Source organism: Rutidosis leptorrhynchoides, chromosome 8 (assembly GCF_046630445.1).
Source record: "Rutidosis leptorrhynchoides isolate AG116_Rl617_1_P2 chromosome 8, CSIRO_AGI_Rlap_v1, whole genome shotgun sequence".
Taxonomy (NCBI): domain Eukaryota; kingdom Viridiplantae; phylum Streptophyta; class Magnoliopsida; order Asterales; family Asteraceae; genus Rutidosis; species Rutidosis leptorrhynchoides.
Genome location: NC_092340.1, coordinates 301,290,001 through 301,312,386, shown reverse-complemented (window position 1 = coordinate 301,312,386; position 22,386 = coordinate 301,290,001). Strand labels below are relative to the sequence as shown.

Genomic DNA, 22,386 nt, shown 5'->3' with positions numbered 1-22,386 from the left:
TTTTATAAACCAAGGCATTCTTGGAACGTTCTTCGAATGTCTTACAAACTAATTTTGCCATAAATAGTTGTGCCGAGGAATTCTGACTTACTCTAGACAAGATTTCATCAATCATGTCTCCTGGTAAGTCTTCTAAAATATTGGGTTGTCTATCCATTTTGTGTTTTTATACTGTAAAATAGACAAGAGTTAGATTCATAAAAGATACTTATTAATACAAGCAATTTTTACATATATCGTAAAGCATAAGCACACTATATTACATATATTACACCGCACAAATACAACTATCTTATTCCGACTCACTCGTTTCTTCTTTTTCGAACTTGGTTTTTTTTGCTAAGTTTTTAGGGATATATGATGTTCTCCTAATACGAGCCGTCGTTTTCCACATTGGTCTAGAAAAACCTGGTGGTTTAGAGGTTCCCGGGTTATTGTTACAACTTAAGAAATACGGGTGTTGACGATACATATAAAGTTCATCGGGGTTAGAATCAGATTTCTCTATTTTTATGCCCTTTCCCTTATTGTTCTCTTTTGCCTTTTTAAATTCAGTTGGGGTAATTTCTATAACATCGTCGGAATCCTCGTCGGGATCCGATTCATCGGAGAATTGGTAATCCTCCCAATATTTTGCTTCCTTGGCGGAAACACCGTTGACCATAATTAACTTTGGTCGGTTGGTTGAGGATTTTCTTCTACTTAACCGTTTTATTATTTCCCCCACTGGTTCTTCTTCCGGTTCCGATTCTTCTTCCGGTTCCGATTCTTCTTCCGGTTCCGACTCTTCTTCCGGTTCCTCTTCGGGAACTTGTGAATCAGTCCACGAATCATTCCAATTTACATTTGACTCTTCATTATTATTAGGTGAGTTAATGGGACTAGTTCTAGAGGTAGACATCTATCACATAATATCAAACACGTTAAGAGATTAATATATCACATAATATTCACATGTTAAAAATATATAGTTTCCAACAAAATTTGTTAAACAATCTTTTTTTTTTTTAAGTAAACACGGTCGAAGTCCAGACTCACTAATGCATCCTAACAAACTCGATAAGACACACTAATGCAAAATTCTGGTTCTCTAAGACCAACGCTCGGATACCAACTGAAATGTCCCGTTCTTATTGATTAAAAACGTTCCATATTAATTGATTTCGTTGCGAGGTTTTGACCTCTATATGAGACGTTTTTCAAAGACTGCATTCATTTTTAAAACAAACCATAACCTTTATTTCATAAATAAAGGTTTAAAAAGCTTTACGTAGATTATCAAATAATGATAATCTAAAATATCCTGTTTACACACGACCATTACATAATGGTTTACAATACAAATATGTTACATCGAAATCAGTTTCTTGAATGCAGTTTTTACACAATATCATACAAACATGGACTCCAAATCTTGTCCTTATTTTAGTATGCAACAGCGGAAGCTCTTAGTATTTACCTGAGAATAAACATGCTTTAAACGTCAACAAAAATGTTGGTGAGTTATAGGTTTAACCTATATATATCAAATCGTAACAATAGACCACAAGATTTCATATTTCAATACACATCCCATACATAGAGATAAAAATCATTCATATGGTGAACACCTGGTAACCGACATTAACAAGATGCATATATAAGAATATCCCCATCATTCCGGGACACCCTTCGGATATGATATAAATTTCGAAGTACTAAAGCATCCGGTACTTTGGATGGGGTTTGTTAGGCCCAATAGATCTATCTTTAGGATTCGTGTCAATTAGGTTGTCTGTTCCCTAATTCTTAGATTACCAGACTTAATAAAAAGGGGCATATTCGATTTCGATAATTCAACCATAGAATGTAGTTTCACGTACTTGTGTCTATTATGTAAATCATTTATAAAACCTGCATGTATTTTCATCCCAAAAATATTAGATTTTAAAAGTGGGACTATAACTCACTTTCACAGATTTTTACTTCGTCGGGAAGTAAGACTTGGCTACTGGTTGATTCACAAACCTATAACAATATATACATATATATCAAAGTATGTTCAAAATATATTTACAAAACTTTTAATACATTTTGATGTTTTAAGTTTATTAAGTCAGCTGTCCTCGTTAGTAACCTACAACTAGTTGTCCACAGTAAGATGTACAGAAATAAATCGATAAATATTATCTTGAATCAATCCACGACCCAGTGTATACGTATCTCAGTATTGATCACAACTCAAACTATATATATATTTAGGAATCAACCTCAACCCTGTATAGCTAACTCCAACATTCACATATAGAGTGTCTATGGTTGTTCCGCAATATATATATAGATGGGTCGACATGATAGGTCGAAACATTGTATACGTGTCTATGGTATCTCAAGATTACATAATATACAATATAAGTTGATTAGGTTATGGTTGGAATAGATTTATTACTAACTTTCACGTAGGTAAAATGAGTAGTTTTTATCAATCTTGTTTTACTCGCCATTTCTTCGTTTCTAATCCGTTTTGAGTGATTCCAGTGGCCACGGTTTTGTATTGAACTTAACTTTATGAATATAAATAGAAAAAGTATAAGTTTATAGTCGGAAATACAAGTTACAAGTCATTTTTGAAAGAGGTAGTCATTTCCGTCGAAAAAACGACATCTTGATGACCATTTTGAAAAACATACTTTCACTTTGAGTTTAACCATGATTTTTGGATATAGTTTCATGTTCATAAGAAAAATCATTTTTTCCAAAAGTATAGCTTTTAAATCAAAGTTCTTCTTAGCTTTTAATTATCCCAACCAAAACAGCCCCCGGTTTTACTACGACGGCGTATATCCAGTTTTATGGTGTTTATCGTGTTTCCGGGTTTTAAATCATTAAGTTAGCATATCATATAGATATAGAACATGTGTTTAGTTGAGTTTAAAAGTCTAGTTAGAAGGATTAACTTTATTTGCGAACAAGTTTAGAATTAACTAAACTATGTTCTAGTGATTACAAGTTTATAACGTTGAATAAAACAGCTTTTTATGTATGAATCGAATGATGTTATGAACATCATTACTACCTCAAGTTCCTTGGATAAACCTACTGGAAATGAGAAAAATGGATTTAGCTTCAAAGGATCCTTGGATGGCTTGAAAGTTCTTGAAGCAGAATCATGACACGAAAACAATTTCAAGTAAAATTTCCACTCGAAATAAGATTGTTATAGTTATAGAAATTGAATTAAAGTTTGAATATGATTATTACCTTGTATTAGAAAGATAACCTACTGTAAGTAACAAAGGTTTCTTGATCTTGGATGATTACTTGGAATGGATTTAGAAAACTTGGAAGTAAACTTGCAATCTTGGAAGTATTCTTGATTTTATGAAACTAGAACTTTTGGAATTTATGAAGAACACTTAGAACTTGAAGATAGAACTTGAGAGAGATCAATTAGATGAAGAAAATTGAACAATGAAAGTGTTTGTAGGTATTTTTGGTCGTTGGTGTATGGATTAGATATAAAGGATATGTAATTTTGTTTTCATGTAAATAAGTCATGAATGATTACTCATATTTTTGTAATTTTATGAGATATTTCATGCTAGTTGCCAAATGATGGTTCCCACATGTGTTAGGTGACTCACATGGGCTTCTAAGAGCTGATCATTGGAGTGTATATACCAATAGTACATACATCTAAAAGCTGTGTATTGTACGAGTACGAATACGGGTGCATACGAGTAGAATTGTTGATGAAACTGAACGAGGATGTAATTGTAAGCATTTTTGTTAAGTAGAAGTATTTTGATAAGTGTCTTGAAGTCTTTCAAAAGTGTATGAATACATATTAAAACACTACATGTATATACATTTTAACTGAGTCGTTAAGTCATCGTTAGTCGTTACATGTAAGTGTTGTTTTGAAACCTTTAGGTTAACGATCTTGTTAAATGTTGTTAACCCAATGTTTATAATATCAAAAGAGATTTTAAATTATTATATTATCATGATATTATGATGTACGAATATCTCTTAATATGATATATATACATTAAATGTCGTTACAACGATAATCGTTACATATATGTCTCGTTTCAAAATCATTAAGTTAGTAGTCTTATTTTTTACATATGTAGTTCATTGTTAATATACTTAATGATATGTTTACTTATCATAATATCATGTTAACTATATATATAACCATATATATGTCATCATATAGTTTTTACAAGTTTTAACGTTCGTGAATCACCGGTCAACTTGGGTGGTCAATTGTCTATATGAAACCTATTTCAATTAATCAAGTATTAACAAGTTTGATTGCTTAACATGTTGGAAACACTTAATCATGTAAATAATAATTTCATTTAATATATATAAACATGGAAAAGTTTGGGTCACTACACCATAGACACTCTATATGCAGTAATGTTGGAGTTAGCTATACAGGGTTGAGGTTGATTCCAAAAATATATATACTTTGAGTTGTGATCTAGCCTGAGACGTGTATACACTGGGTCGTGAATTGATCCAAGATAATATATATCGATTTATTTCTATACATCTAACTAAGGACAACTAGTTGTAGGTTACTAACGAGGACAGCTGACTTAATAAACTTAAAACATTAAAATGTATTAAAATGTTGTAAATATATTTTGAACATACTTTGATATATATATATATATGTACATATCTGTTATAGGTTCGTGAATCGACTAGTGGCCAAGTCTTACTTCCCAACGAAGTAAAAATCTGTGAAAATGAGTTATAGTCCCACTTTTAAAATCTATTATTTTTTTGGGATGAGAATATATGCGATTTTATAAATGTTTTACAAAATAGACACAAGTAATTGAAAATACTTTCTATGTTGGATTATCGAACCGAATATGCCTCTTTTTAGCTTGGTAGGCTAAGATTTAGGGAAATGGCCCCTAATTGACGCGAATCCTAAAGATAGATCTATTTGGCCCAACAAGCCTCATCCAAGTTACGGATGCTTTAGAACTTCGATTTATCATATCCGATGAGAGTCCCGGAATGATGAGGATATTCTATATGCATCTTGTTAAGGTCGGTTACCAGGTGTTCAACATATGATTGATTTTTATCTCTATGCAGTTTGCGAAATGCCTGATATGAGATGTGTTATAAAAATGAAATCTTGTGCTCTATTATTATGATTTGATAATATGTAGGTTAAACCTATAACTCACCAACAATTTTGTTGACGTTTTAAGCATGTTTATTCTCAGGTGATTATTAAGAGCTTCCGTTGTTGCATACTAAATTAAGGACAAGATTTGGAGTCCATCCTTGTATAATATTGTTTAAAAACTGCATTCGAAGACTTATGTTGATGTGTAATATTATTGTAAACCATTATGTAATGGTCGTGTAAAAAATGCTATATTTTAGATTATCATTATTTGATGATCGTCGTAATATTTTAAAGGTTATGGTTTGTTCTAAAATCGAATGCAGTCTTTGAAAAACGTCTCATATAGAGGTCAAAACCTCGCAACGAAATCAATTAATATGAAACGTTTATAATCAATATGAACGGGACATTTCAGTTGGAATCAAAGCGTTGGTCTTAGAGAACCAGAAATTTGCATTAGTGTGTCTTATCGAGTTTGTTAGGATACATTAGTGAGTCTGGACTTCGACCGTGTTTTCTTTAAAAACGATTGCTTAATACTTTTGTTGGTAGCTATATATTATTAAGATGTAAATATTATGTGATATATTAACCTCATAATGTGTTTGATATTGTGTGATAGATGTCTACCACTAGTACAAATCCCATCGATTCACCTAATAATAATGAAGAGTCGAATATATTTTGGGAAGATTCACAAATTCCCGAAGAGGAACCGGAAGAAGAGGAACCGGAAGAGGAGGAACCGGAAGAAGAAGAAGAGGTTCCGGAGGAAGAAATATTGATACCTATGGTAAATCGATTAAATAAAAGAAAATCCTCAACCAACGGACCAAAGTTAATAATGGTAAATGGTGTTTCCGCCGAGGAAACAAAATATTGGGAAGATTACCAATTTTTCGATGAATCGAATCCCGATGAGGATTCCGATGATGTTATAGAAATTACCTCGACCCAATTTAATAAAGCGAAAGAAAATAATATGGGAAAAGGTATAAAAATAGAGAAATCCGATTCCAACCCCGATAAACTTTATATGTATCGGCAACATCCGTATTTCCTAAAATGTAACAATGACCCGGGAACCTCTAAACCATTGTGGAAAACGACGGCTCATATTAGAGGAACACCATATATTCCTAGAAAATTAGGAAAACGAACCAAGTCCGAAGAAGAAGAAACCAGTGATTCAGATTAGAGGGTTGTAATCATGTTGTATATTATATGTATTGTAGTGTGCTTGTACTTTTATGTTCTATGTAAAAATTGCTTGTATTGTTTATTAATTATCTTTTATGAATCTAACCCTCGTCTATTTTTACAGTATAAAAACACAAGATGGACATTAAGGGTAGACAAACGAATATTTTAGAAGACCTACCAGAGGATATGATTGATGAAATCTTGTCTAGAGTCGGTCAGAATTCATCAGCACAATTAGTTATGGCGAAATTAACTTGTCAAACATTTGAAAGACTTTCCAGAAATGCCTTAGTTTATAAAAGGCTTTCCTTTGATAGGTGGGGTATATCACATTGGGGAGACCGTAAGTTACACCGTGTTTTCTTTAAAGCGTTAAATGCGGGGAACCCAAATGCAATTTTACGCTACGGGTTAAGAACCTATTTTGGCTCAACATATCCCAACATAGGATTTTGTGAATTAAAAAGAGTTTCTAACATGCAACATAAAGAAGCATGTTATGCTTACGGGTTAGTGATGTTCGCTTCTTACCAAAGTGAGAAAAAGAACATCAGATTGCAACTTTTAAATAAAACCTTCCCACAAGTGACGGATTCAGTAGTTGGGGTGAGAAACAAGGTTTTTAGATTATTACGGGGCTGTTGGACATTACGAAACCCTCGTCCTTTTGACGACATTACAACATGTTGTCTTGTCAACGGTCACAACGGTTATGTTCCACAAGACCAAGGATAGGAAGTAGTCTTAGTAAAACCAGAATGCATGACTTGTTTCTGGACGTATGAATTACGTGTCTTTATTGCCTTTGTTGAACGACTTGCGTATTAACTAGAATTGTCTTCGCAACTGTTTTGTATCAGAGTTTTTATGTGCTATATTTCATGCTATATGTAAAATAGCGGTATTGTAAGTTTGCAAAATATTGTATAAAAGTTTGAATGTGAAATATTATTATAATCAGTTTTTCATATAGAATTGTAGTAGTTAAATTGTATGTTAGCTACTAAGTATGAACTTAACGGGTAGGTATTACCCGAATTAAAACTTATAAAACGCTAATATGAAGAAAAAGCTTTTATAAATGAGTTCATATTATGCTACAGAATACTATTGACTACTCTTAATATTCTATATGATTAACTTAATTCTTTTGGCTATTTTTGAAGGAAATGTCACCGACTACTCGTCAGAACTTGAACATGAGTGAGAAAGACTTCCGTGCTTTCCTTGCGGCAAATATAGCCGCAGTACAGGCTGCAATGCAAAACAACAATAACTCAGGGTCTAGCAGTGGAGTTAACTCCACAGGAAACCGTGTAGGATGCTCCTACAAGGCTTTCACTGCCTGTAAACCTCTGGAATTTGATGGAACTGAAGGACCAGTTTGAAGCGTCCCGTTCATATCGATTATAAACGTTACGTACTTATTGGTGTCATTGCGAGGTATTGACCTCCATATGTGACATTTTTCAAAATCTGCATAAGTTTTTATGATACAAACCATAACCTTTATTATAACCAAAGGCTTAAACAACATAATAATGATTATCGTTTAGCGATAATCTTATTCTTACAAACTTTACATTTGATAATAACAATACGATTTCCAACATATTTCACATTATAAATCTTTCGGTATGCAGTTTTATTTTTGACACAAATATGCATACTCCAAATCTTGCTTAAATTCGGCATAATGCAGCGGAAGCTTTTATTTATCACCTGAGAATAAACATGCTTAAAACGTCAACATAAAGTTGGTGAGATATAGGTTTAAAGCTAGCAGCGTTATAAATATAGACCACAAGATTTCATATACATAAACATTTTAATAAAAATATTCTAAGTGGTTGAGCACTTGATAACCATACTTAACATTTAATCAACATTGCATATTTCCTTTATTATGAAATCTCACTACACTGTACCAAGTGTAGTCACCGAAACGAAGTACTGTGCAACCGTTCCGGTTGGGGTTGTCAGGCCCGATAGATCTATCAACAGGATTCGCGTTTACAATACCACATGTAAATAGTAGTTACCAAGCTACAGGGAAGTATGCCAGTGGTACAACTCAACGTAGAATATTTTTTTTTATCACTTGTGTCCATAACGTAAATCATAAAATGCATGTATTCTCATCCCGAAATATTTAGAGTTTAAAACTGGGACTATATACTCACTTTTGCCTTGAAGATATATAACACGACCTGGTCTCCGATAGATATCACGAACCTAACCATATATAATATATCAACATATTTTCTTTTCAAATAATCGTTACATGTATACTTATAATACTTTTAATATCTAATAGTCTGTAGTTAGCAGTCCGATGTTAGTAGTCCACAATTAGTTGTTCAATAAAATAAATAAAGACCCCATTGTATTCGTATTGATCGGAATTAATCTCGACCCATGGTACCGTATTGTCAAATGACGTGTTGCGTACATAAAGTACCGTGTTGTCAAATGCGTACAATCATGAGGTCTTATAATTAATCCTCTCGTGTTGTTTACGGGTGGTCCTGAAATATATAAAATCAAATCATAAGTAAATATATATAAAATATCATATTAATTAGCAAAGATATGATTAGTTTAGTTTTACTCCAATTAATTTCGTAGCTAAACTAGCTTCGGATACCCAATTTTGTTTTAGCCGTAGTTTCTTCAATACAACTCCGTTTTTGTTGGTTCAACTTGCCACTTCCTTGGATCGAGCCATTATTTATGAATATGAACAGTAAATACGTTAGTTTGTATTCGAAATCACAGGTTATAGGTCAAACTTTGGTGAATCTTATGAAAGTGATCATTTCCGTCGTAAAAACAACATCTAGATGATCATTTTTACAAAAATACTTACACTTTGAGTTACACCATGAGATTTTTATATATTAACATATTCATAAGAAATATCATTTTTCCAAAATATAAAATTCCAATTCAAAGTTTAAGATGGTTTTTAATCATCCAACCCAAAACAGCCCCCGGTTGCACTCCGACGACGTAAATTTAGTTTTAAGGTGTTCTTTGTAAAATCAAGTTGTATCTTGTTAAGTTAGCATATCAATGATATATTACAGGTCTTGAAGTGTTTTAAAAGTCAAGTTAGAAGGATCTATTTAGTTTGCGAACAAGTTTGAAATCATTCAAACTATGTTCTTATTGTTATAATTTGTAACTCAAAATAAGATAGCTATATGAATATGAATCGAATAAGATTATGAATAAGTTTACTACCTCAAGTTACTTGGATAAAGCTACTGGAAAGGAAGTATAACTCTTGATCCTAAAGAGTGGTGAAGTTGGATTGAAAGATTGGAAGTAATATTGCAACTTCTTGATTCTAGGTTGTTTTTATGATGATTAAAGCTTGTAATTGAAGCTAAATGATGGGGAAAATGCTTGGAGATGATCAAGTATGAAGTTAGGAGTGTTTTGAGAGAGAAATGGGAGTGTAAGTATGAGAAAATGGAATGAAAAAATGGTGTTCATGCATAAAAACGTTTTTAGTTTATAAAGAAAGAAAAGATTCCTAATTTTATTTTCTTGCTAAATAATTCATGCTACTTGACAAATGGTTGGTTCCACATGTTCCTTAATCATTTAAGGCTGCTAAGGATGATAATTGATGTGTATATACCAATAGTATATACATCTAGAAGTTGCATACAATACGGTTACATATACCCTAGGTATACGTGTAGAAATCTTGAGGAAACGGAACGAGAATTCAAATATAGCTATCTTTTGTAAATATACTTATATTGTTTTATATATATAAGCCCTTTAAAAGTGATTAAATACATACTTATACGATACTTGTATAAGCATTATAAGTTATAGGTATATATGTCAAAGAACGTTACATATAGTTATCGTTTTGAAAACTTAAGTTAGTAGTCTCAAAGTATACTTATAACTCATTGTTATTAGTACACAATGATATGTTAAACCATCCTTAGATCATGTTAAATATGTATAAATATGTATATGTACACAATCGTATAATTATCGTATGTTATATAGTTCGTGATATCATCGGTCAAATTGGACGGTCAAACATTGTGTAAAACTCTTTTCAAAAACACAAGACTCAACAATTTGGATTGCTTATCATGTTGGTAATGTTTAATTTATGTAAATATTAATCTCATATGTATAAAACGATCGGAAAAAAATTCGGGTCGTTACATAGTCGGACTGAAACGATGGACCGAAAAGGTCGAATATGTGTTTGCTATAAGCAAATGTGCTGAGGAAGATAAGGTAAAGTACGCCACGCATACCTTCACGGGTACTGCGTTAACATGGTGGAATACCTATCTCGAACAAGTGGGACAAGATGCTGCTAACGCACTACCGTGGTCAGCATTCAAACACTTGATGAACGAGCAGTACCATCCCAGAAACGAAGTCAATAAGCTCAAGACAGAGCTTAGAGAATTACAAACGAAGGGATTCGATATCACCACATACGAACGACGATTCACCGAGTTGTGTTTATTGTGCCCAAGAGTGTTCGAAGATGAAGAAGAGCAGATCGATGCGTTTGTAAAGGGGTTACCAGAGAGAATTCAGGAGGATGTGAGTTCAAGCGCGTCCACTTCAATGCAAAAGGCAAGCTGAATGGCTCACAAACTTATAAACCAGATCAAGGGAAGGAATAAAGAGCAGACGGCCGAGGAGGCCAAAATGAAACAAGTCAAGAGAAAGTGGGAAGAACCCAGTGACAAGATTCACAATTTCAACAATCAACACCACAATCACAACCACAATCGCACCATTTTTCGCAACAACAAACGCAACAAAAACCATTCCAACAACAACAACTACAACAATCATCCCAACAATAATACCAACCGCAACAACAAAAATCCTAGCAACAATCTCAATAACAACACTGGTAATCAAAATCATAAAATTCCGTGTCTGAGGTGTGAAGGGTACCATCCAACTACTTTTTGTCCAGCAACATGTACTAAATGTAATAGAAAGGGTCATGATACAACGAAGTGTGAAATTTATGGACCATCGGGTAAAGGAACAAGTAATGCCCACAATATTTGTTTTGGATGCGGGAAGAAGGGCCACTACAAAACTGTGTATCCAAACCAGGGAAATAATAATGGGCAAAGCCGTGGGAGAGTTTTTAACATTAATGCGGAAGAAGCACAGGAAGACCCGGAGCTTGTTACGGGTACGTTTCTTATCGATGAAAAACCTGCTTATGTTTTATTTGATTCGGGTGCGGATAGAAGTTATATGAGTAGAGATTTTTGTGCTAAATTAAGTGGTCCATTGACGCCTATGAATAATAAATTTTTACTCGAATTAGCAAACGATAAATTAATTTCGGCAGATAAAATATGTCGGAATCTAGAAATTAAACTGGTTAGCGAAACATTTAAGATCGATTTGATACCAGTAGAGTTAGGGAGTTTTGATGTGATAATCAGCATGGATTGGTTGAAAAAAGAGAGAGCGGAAATCGTATGTTACAAAAATGCAATTCGCATTGTACGAGAAAAAGGAAAACCTGTAATGGTGTACGGAGAAAAGAGCAACGCGAAGCTAAATCTTATTAGTAATTTGAAGGCGCAAAAACTAATAAGAAAAGGTTGCTATGCCATTCTAGCACACATCGAAGAAGTCAAACCAGAAGAAAAGAACATCAATGATGTTCCCGTCGCAAAAGAATTTCCCGATGTATTTTCGAAAGAATTACCAGGACTACCTCCACATCGATCTGTTGAATTTCAAATAGATCTCGTACCAGGTGCTACACCAATAGCTCGTGCTCCATACAGACTCGCACCCAGTGAAATGAAAGAACTCCAAAGCCAACTAAAAGAACTTTTAGAGCGTGGTTTTATACGACCAAGTACATCACCATGGGGAGCTCCTATTTTGTTTGTCAAAAAGAAGGATGGTACATTCAGGTTGTGTATCGACTACCGAGAGTTGAACAAACTTACCATCAAGAATCGTTATCCACTACCAAGAATCGACGACTTATTTGATCAACTACAAGGCTCGTCAGTTTATTCGAAGATTGATTTACGTTCTGGGTATCATCAAATGCGGGTGAAGGAGGATGATATTCCAAAGACAGCTTTCAGGACACGTTACGGTCATTAAGAGTTTATGGTTATGCCGTTTGGGTTGACTAACGCACCAACTATGTTCATGGACCTCATGAACCGAGTGTGTGGACCATACCTTGACAAGTTTGTCATTGTTTTTATCGATGACATACTTATTTACTCAAAGAATGATCAAGAGCACGAAGAACATTTGAGAAAAATGCTAGAGTTATTGAGGAAAGAAAAACTGTACGCTAAGTTTTCAAAGTGTGCATTTTGGTTGGAAGAAGTTCAATTCATCGGTCACATAGTGAACAAAGAAGGTATTCAAGTGGATCCGGCAAAGATTGAAACCATTGAAAAGTGGGAAACCCCGAAAACTCCGAAGCATATACGCCAATTTTTAGGACTGGCTGGTTACTACAGAAGGTTCATCCAAGACTTTTCCAGAATAGCAAAACCCTTGACTGCATTAACGCATAAAGGGAAGAAATTTGAATGGAAGGATGAGTAGGAGAAAGCGTTTCAATTGTTGAAGAAAAAGTTAACTACGGCACCTATATTGTCATTGCCTGAAGGGAATGATGATTTTGTGATATATTGTGATGCCTCAAAGCAAGGCCTCGGTTGTGTATTAATGCAACGAACGAAGGTAATTGCTTATGCGTCCAGACAATTGAAGATTCACGAGCAAAATTATACGACTCACGATTTGGAATTGGGCGCTGTTGTTTTTGCATTAAAGACTTGGAGGTACTACTTATATGGGGTCAAAAGTATCACATATACCGACCACAAAAGTCTCCAACATATATTTAATCAAAAACAACTGAACATGAGGCAGCGTAGGTGGATTGAGTTATTGAATGATTACGATTTCGAGATTCGTTACCACCCGGGGAAGGCAAATGTAGTAGCCGACGCTTTGAGTAGAAAGGACAGAGAACCAATGCGGGTAAAAGCTATGAATATAATTATTCGTACTAACCTTACTACTCAAATAAAGGAGGCGCAACAGGGATTTGTAAAAGAAGGAAAGTTGAAGAATGAAATACCCAAAGGATCGGAAAAACATCTTAATATTCGGGAAGACGGAACCCGGTATAGGGCTGAAAGAATTTGGGTACCAAAGTTTGGAGATGTGAGAGAAAACGTACTTAAGGAAGCACATAAAACCAGATATTCAATACATCCCGGAGCGGGGAAGATGTACAAAGATCTCAAGAAACACTTTTGGTGGCCGGGTATGAAAGCCGATATTGCTAGATACGTAGGAGAATGTTTGACGTGTTCTAAGGTCAAAGCTGAACATCAGAAACCATCAGGTCTACTTCAACAACCCGAAATCCCAGAATGGAAATGGGAAAACATTGCCATGGATTTCATTACTAAATTGCCAAGGACTGCAAGTGGTTATGATACTATTTGGGTAATAGTCGATCGTCTCACCAAGTCAGAACACTTTCTGCCAATGAGAGAAGATGATAAAATGGAGAAGTTGGTGAGATTATACTTGAAGGAAGTTGTCTCTAGACATGGAATACCAATCTCTATTATCTCTGATAGAGATGGCAGATTTGTTTCAAGGTTTTAGCAGACATTACAACAAGCATTGGGAACTCGTCTAGATATGAGTACTACCTATCATCCACAAACCGATGGGCAGAGTGAAAGGACAATACAGACTCTTGAAGACATGCTACAAGCATGTGTTATTGATTTTGGAAACGATTGAGATCGACATCTACCATTAGCAGAATTTTCCTACAACAATAGTTACAACTCGAGTATCGAAATGGCACCGTTCGAAGCACTTTATGGTAGAAAGTGCAGATCTCCAATTTGTTGGAATGAATTGGGGGATAGACAGATTACGGGTCCGGAGATAATCCAAGAAACTACAGAGAAAATCATCCAAATTCGACAACGGTTGAAAACTGCTCAGAGTCGACAAAAGAGCTACGCGGACCTTAAAAGGAAAGATATAGAATTTGAAATTGGGGAGATGGTCATGCTTAAGGTTTCGCCTTGGAAAGGCGTTGTTCGATTTGGTAAACGGGGGAAACTAAATCCAAGATACATTGGACCATTCAAGATTTTAGATCGTGTCGGACCAGTAGCCTACCTACTTGAATTACCTCAACAACTCGCCAATGTATATAATACCTTTCACATTTCGAATCTGAAGAAGTGCTTAGCCAAAGAAGATCTCACTATTCCTTTAGACGAAATTAAAATCAATGAAAAACTACAATTCATTGAAGAACCCGTCGAGATAATGGATCGTGAGGTTAAAAGGCTCAAGCAAAATAAGATACCGATCGTTAAGGTTCGATGGAATGCTCGTAGGGGACCCGAGTTCACCTGGGAGCGTGAAGATCAAATGAAGCTGAAATACCCGTACCTATTTCTAGAAGATTCGTCAACACCTTCAACAACTTAAAATTTCGGGACGAAATTTATTTAACGGGTAGGTACTGTAGTGACCCGAACTTTTCCATGTTTATATATATTAAATGAAATTGGTATATTTACATGATTAAATGTTTTCAACATGTTAAGCAATCAAACTTGTTAAGACTTGATTATTTGAAATGTGCTTCATATAGACAATTGACCACCCAAGTTGACCGGCGATTCACAAACGTTAAAAATTTGCAAAAACTACATGATGATATATATATGGTTAAAATGAGATTATGATAAGTAAGTATCTCACTAAGTATATTAACAATGAGTGATATACATAAAAATGAGTTTATTGAATTAAGAAACTAGAAACGATATATATAACGATTATCGTTATAACAACGTCTTACTAAATACATATGAATCATATTAAGATATTGATACACTATGTTTAACATGATAAAATGATAATTAATTATATCATTAAGTGTGTTAACAATGAACTACATATGTAAAACAAGACTACTAACTTAAGAATTTCGAAACGAGGCATATATGTAACGATTATCGTTGTAACAACATTTAACTGTATATATGTCATACTAAGATATATTAATATATCATAATATCATGATAATGTAATAATTTAACATCTATTTAGATATAATAAACAATGGGTTAACAACATTTAACAAGATCGTTAACCTAAAGGTTTCAAAACAACATTTACATGTAACGACTAACGATGACTTAACGACTCAGTTAAAATGTATATACATGTAGTATTTTAATATGTATTAATACACTTTTGGAAGACTTCAAGACACTTATCAAAATACTTCTACTTAACAAAAATGCTTACAATTACATCCTCGTTCAGTTTCATCAACAATTCTACTCGTTTGCACCCGTATTCGTACTCATACAATACATAGCTTTTAGATGTATGTACTATTGGTATATACACTCCAATGATCAGCTCTTAGCAGCCCATGTGAGTCACCTAATACATGTGGGAACCATCATTTGGCAACTAGCATGAAATATCTCATAAAATTACAAAAATATTAGTAATCATTCATGACTTATTTACATGTAAACAAAATTACACATCCTTTATATCTAATCCATATACCAACGACCAAAAACACCTACAAACACTTTCATTCTTTAATTTTCTTCATCTAAGTGATCTCTCTCAAGTTATATCTTCAAGTTCTAAGTGTTCTTCATAAATTCTACAAGTTCTAGTTTCATAAAATCAAGAATACTTCCAAGTTTACTAGCTCACTTCCAATCTTATAAAGTGATTATCTAACCTCAAGAAATCCTTGTTGTTTACAGTAATATATCATTCTAAATCAAGATAATACTCATATACAAACTTTGATTCAATTCCTATAACTATAACTATCTTAATTCGAGTGATAATCTTACTTGAACTTGTTTTCGTGTCATGATTCTGCTTCAAGAACTTTCAAGCCATCCAAGATCCTTTGAAGCTAGATCATTTCTTGTCACTTCCAGTAGGTTTACCTATTAAACTTGAGGTAGTAATGATATTCATAACATCATTCGATTCATATATATAAAACTACCTTATTCGAAGGTTTAAACTTGAAATCACTAGAACATAGTTTAGTTAATTCTAAACTTGTTCGCAAACAAAAGTTAATCCTTCTAACTTGACTTTTAAAATCAACTAAACACATGTTCTATATCTATATGATATGCTAACTTAATGATTTAAAACCGGGAAACACGAAAAACACCGTAAAATCGGATATACGCCGTCGTAGTAACACCGCGGGCTGTTTTGGGTTAGTTAATTAAAAACTATGATAAACTTTGATTTAAAAGTTGTTCTTCTGGAAAAATGATTTTTCTTATGAACATGAAACTATATCCAAAAATCATGGTTAAACTCAAAGTGGAAGTATGTTTTCCAAAATAGTCATCTAGACGTCGTTCTTTCGACTGAAATGACTACCTTTACAAAAACAACTTGTAACCTGTATTTCCGACTATAAACTTATACTTTTTCTGTTTAGATTCATAAACTTAAGTTCAATATGAAACCATAGCAACTTGAAACACTCAAAACGGATTTAAAACGAAGAAGTTATGGGTAAAACAAGATTGGATAATTTTTCTTGTTGTAGCTACGTGAAAATTGGTAACAAATCTATATTAATCATATCCTAGCTAACTTATATTGTATTACATATATTCTAATATATTATGTAATCTTGGGATACCATAGACACGTATGCAAATGTTTTGACATATCATATCGACCCATGTATATATATTATTTGGAATAACCATAGACACTCTATATGCAGTAATGTTGGAGTTAGCTATACAGGGTTGAGGTTGATTCCAAAAATATATATACTTTGAGTTGTGATCTAGCATGAGACGTGTATACACTGGGTCGTGGATTGATCCAAGATAATATATATATATCGATTTATTTTTGTACATCTAACTATGGACAACTAGTTGTAGGTTACTAACGAGGACAACTGACTTAATAAACTTAAAACATTAAAATGTATTAAAATGTTGTAAATATATTTTGAACATACTTTGATATATATATGTACATATCTGTTATAGGTTCGTGAATCGACCAGTGGCCAAGTCTTACTTCCCGACGAAGTAAAAATCTGTGAAAGTGAGTTATAGTCCCACTTTTAAAATCTATTTTTTTTTTTGGATGAGAATACATGAGATTTTATAAATGTTTTACAAAATAGACACAAGTAATCAAAAATACTTTCTATGTTGGATTATCGAATCGAATATGCCCCTTTTTAGCTTGGTAGCCTAAGAATTAGGGAAATGGCCCCTAATTGACGCGAATCCTAAAGATAGATCTATTTGGCCCAACAAGCCTCATCCGAGTTACGGATGCTTTAGTACTTCGATTTATCATATCCGATGAGAGTCCCGGAATGATGGGGATATTCTATATGCATCTTGTTAAGGTTGGTTACCAGGTGTTCAACATATGAATGATTTTTATCTCTATGCAGTTTACGAAATGCCTGATATGAGATGTATTATAAAAATGAAATCTCGTGGTCTATTATTATGATTTGATAATATGTAGGTTAAACATATAACTCACCAACAATTTTGTTGACGTTTTAAGCATGTTTATTCTCAGGTGATTATTAAGAGCTTCCGCTGTTGCATACTAAATTAAGGACAAGATTTGGAGTCCATGCTTGTATATTATTGTTTAAAAACTGCATTCGAAGACTTATGTTAATGTGTAATATTATTGTAAACCATTATGTAATGGTCGTGTGAAAAATGCTATATTTTAGATTATCATTATTTGATAATCATTGTAATATTTTAAAGGTTATGGTTTGTTCTAAAATCGAATGCAGTCTTTGAAAAACGTCTCATATAGAGGTCAAAACCTCGCAACGAAATCAATTAATATGGAACGTTTATAATCAATATGAACGGGACATTTCAGATTTCAATATCGAACTCTTGTAAGAGTAAGATCCAACGGATTAATCGTGGTTTGGCATCTTGTTTCAAAAATAGGTATCTAAGAGCAGAATGGTCGGTATAGACCACCGTTTTTGCTAGAACGAGATATGAACGAAATTTTTCAAAAGCAAAGACAATAGCAAGGAGTTCTTTTTCAGTAGTTGTGTAATTCATTTGTGCTCCTTGTAACATCTTACTAGCGTAATAAATAGGTTGAAATCGTTTTTCAATCCTTTGTCCTAAAACGGCTCCCATTGCAAAATCACTTGCATCGCTCATGAGTTCAAATAGTAGATTCCAATTTGGAGTTATCATGATCGAAGCATTAGTGAGTTTTTCTTTAAGAATATTAAAAGATTTGATGCATTCATCTGAAAAGATGAATGGAGCATCTTTTTCTAGGAGTTTATTCATAGGAGTGGCAATTTTAGAAAAGTCTTTTATGAAACGTCGGTAAAAACCGGCATGCCCTAGAAAACTCCTAACTCCTCTAACATTGGTGGGATGTGGAAGTTTAGCAATTACATCTACTTTAGCTCTATCCACTTCAATTCCTTCCTTTGAAATTTTATGACCAAGAACGATGCCTTCTTTAACCATGAAATGGCATTTCTCCCAATTAAGTACTAGATTTGATTGTTCGCATCTAATAAGCATTCGTTCAAGATTAACTAGACATGTTTCAAAAGTATCACCGAAGACTGAGAAGTTGTCCATGAATACTTCCATGCATTCTTCTATCATGTCGTGAAAAATCGCCATCATGCACCTTTGAAAGGTTGCAGGGGCGTTGCAAAGTCCAAATGGCATGCGTCTGTAAGCAAAAGTACCATAAGGGCACCTGAACGTGGTTTTCTCTTGGTCCTCGGGTGCTATTGGAATTTGAAAGTATCCGGAGAAACCGTCAAGAAAACAATTGTAACTATTTCCGGCTAATCTTTCCAACATTTGATCAATGAAAGGTAAGGGAAAGTGATCTTTTTTGGTAGCGACATTTAATTTTCTATAATCAATACAAACACGCCATCCTGTTACAGTCCTAGTAGAAATAAGCTCATTTTTTTCATTTGTGATGACAGTCATGCCACCCTTCTTAGGTACACATTGAACTGGGCTTACCCATGGACTATCAGAGATTTGATAAATTAAACCTGCATCTAGCAGTTTAATAATTTCTTTCTTAATAACATCTTGCATATTTAGATTTAGTCTTCATTGGCGTTGCACATATGTTTTATGACCTTCTTCCATAAGGATTTTATGTGTGCAATACGAAGGACTTATGCCTTTAATGTCATGAATCTTCCATGAAATAGCTGATTTATGAGCTTTTAGCACAGAAATGAGTCGAGATTTTTCATTTTCCGTAAGAGAAGACGATATTATTACAGGTAATTCAGATTCACCATGTAAATAAGCGTATTCCAAATGGTTTGGAAGTGGCTTTAACTCTAATATCGGTGGTTCTTCTATCGATGATTTGTATCGATATCTGTCTTCCTCTTTTAGCATTTGAAGTTCTTCTGTTGTTGGTTCGTAATCATTAGCCATGAGTGCGGCTAACATTTCAGCTTCATCAATTGGTTCAGTTCCTTCTTCTAAAGAACATTCTCCTGTTCCTTGTAATTCTGGAAATTCGTCTAACAATTCTGCATGTGAATCTATAGTTTGAATATAATAACATGTATCATCTGCAGATTGTGGTTGTTGCATGGCTCTATCAACAGAAAATGTAACACTCTCATCCTCTATACTTAGGGTCAATTTCTTACCAAACACGTCTATTATTGCTTTAACCGTGTTTAAGAATGGTCTTCCTAATATGAGAGGAACTCGAGAATCTTCTTCCATGTCCAGAATAACAAAATCTACTGGAAATACTAAAGTACCAACTTTAACTAGCATGTTTTCCATTATCCCTCTAGGATATTTTACTGATCGATCAGCTAGTTGTATGCTTATTCGTGTTGGTTTCAATTCTCCGAGGTCTAGGTTAGAGTATAATGAATATGACATTAAACTTATACTAGCACCTAAGTCTGCCAATGCTTCTATTGAACCTAGACTACCCAGAAAACATGGAATTGTGAAACTTCCTGGATCTGAGAGTTTTTCTGGTAGCTTATTCAATAGCACTGCAGAACAATTAGCATTCATTGTAACAACCGAAAGTTCTTCCATTTTCTTTCTATTTGTGATTAGATCTTTCAAGAATTTGGCATACCTAGGCATTCCTGAAATTACATCAATGAAAGGAAGATTGACATTTATTTGTTTAAACATATCCAAGAATTTGGATTGCTCGGCTTCAAGTCTTTCTTTTCTCATTTTACTTGGGTAAGGAAGTGGTGGTTGGTATGGTTTAACATAAGGCTTAGCCTTAACTGTGTTATCTTCATTAACCTTTTCAACTACCGGTTCTTTTTCCTTATCTTGCTCAGGCTGTGGTGCCTGTGTAGTAGGAATAGCGTCATCAAAAATTACAGGCATTTCAGGTGGTTTAAGTGTAATACCACTTCTCGTGGTAATGGCTTTAGCTGTTTCATTCCGGGGGTTAGCATTTGTATCGCTAGGTAGACTTTCCGGTTTTCTTTCACCTATTAACCTTGCTAGGTTACTTACTTCTTGTTCCAGATTTTGGATTGAAGCTTGTTGATTTCTAAATGCTTGAGCATTTTGTTCATTGGTTTGTTTCTGTGATGTGAAAAATTGCGTTTGAGATTCAACTAGCTTCGACATCATGTCTTCTAAATTTGTCTTTTTATCATTGGTTTGTGGGATACTTGTTAAATGCTAGGACCTTGTTGATTGTTGTATGGAACATTTTGGTTATAATTCTGGTTTTGATTGTAGTTTGGTCTTGGCGGTTGATAATTATTCTGATAATTATTTCCAGGCCTTTGGTTCATGTATGAAACATTCTCTCGTTGTTCCATTGTTTGTTCAATACTGAGACAATCTTTTGTCAAATGTGGTCCTCCACACTGTTCACAACAAATTCGTATTGCGTGAATATCTTTAGTCATCTTTTCCATTCGTCTCTCGAAAGCATCTATCTTTGCGGAAATGGAATCAAGGTCATGGCTAGAATCAGCTCTAGCCGCTTTAGATGATCTAACGATGTCTTTTTCTTGATGCCACTCATGTGAGTGGGAAGCAGTGTTATCAATAAATTTGTAAGCTTCAGTTGCAGTTTTCTTCATAATGGAACCACCAGCTGCTATGTCGATGTCTTTTCGTGTAGTAATATCGCATCCTTGGTAGAATATTTGTACTATTTGATAAGTGTCTAAACCATGTTGAGGACATCCTCTCAACAACTTTCCAAATCTTGTCCACGCCTCATATAGAGTTTCATTTTGCTTCTGTGTGAATGTAATAATTTCTCCTTGAAGTCTCACGGCTTTAGATGCCGGAAAGAATTGTTTAAGAAAATTTTCAACTAAAACATCCCATGTATCAATCCCCCCTTCAGGTAACGATTCTAACCAATCTTTGGCTTCTCCCTTTAAAGTCTAGGGAAATAACATGAGATAGATCTGTTCATCCTCAACTTCTCTGATTTTGAATAGAGTACATATCCTATTAAAAGTTAGAAGATGTTTCTTTGGATCTTCCTTTGGCGAACCACTAAATTGGCATTGATTAGTTACCATGTGTAGGATTTGTCCTTTGATTTCATAATCTGGCGCATTAATGTCTGGTTGAGTAATTGCATGACCTTGGCCAGTGCGTTTAGCTCTCATTCGGTCTTCCATATTTAGAGGTTCCAGATTTTCCATGATTGAATTTGTTGAATCTGAATCACTAGAGGATTCTGATTTAATGGTTTCTTCCTCGACAATCTCTGGATGAGTGATTTGTGGTTCAGGAGGAATGATTAGTGGTTCAGGATCTCTGAATTGTCCCTGAATATCCTCCGGGTTCTCATTTGTGAGGTCGGGTTCAAAAAATTGATTATCGGAAATTTGAATTGGAGTACTTGGTCGACTGGATGACGATTCTAAATAAAAATCAACGGCA

General features: G+C 34.1%; 1 non-coding gene across 1 annotated transcript; it reads left to right on the top strand.

The window, feature by feature from the left end:
• The first annotated feature begins 21,654 nt into the window (after nucleotides 1-21,654).
• Nucleotides 21,655-21,761, top strand: LOC139865099 (small nucleolar RNA R71). Its single transcript, XR_011764626.1, has one exon. It is a non-coding gene; the product is annotated as a small nucleolar RNA R71 (small nucleolar RNA).
• The last annotated feature ends 625 nt before the right edge of the window (nucleotides 21,762-22,386 follow it).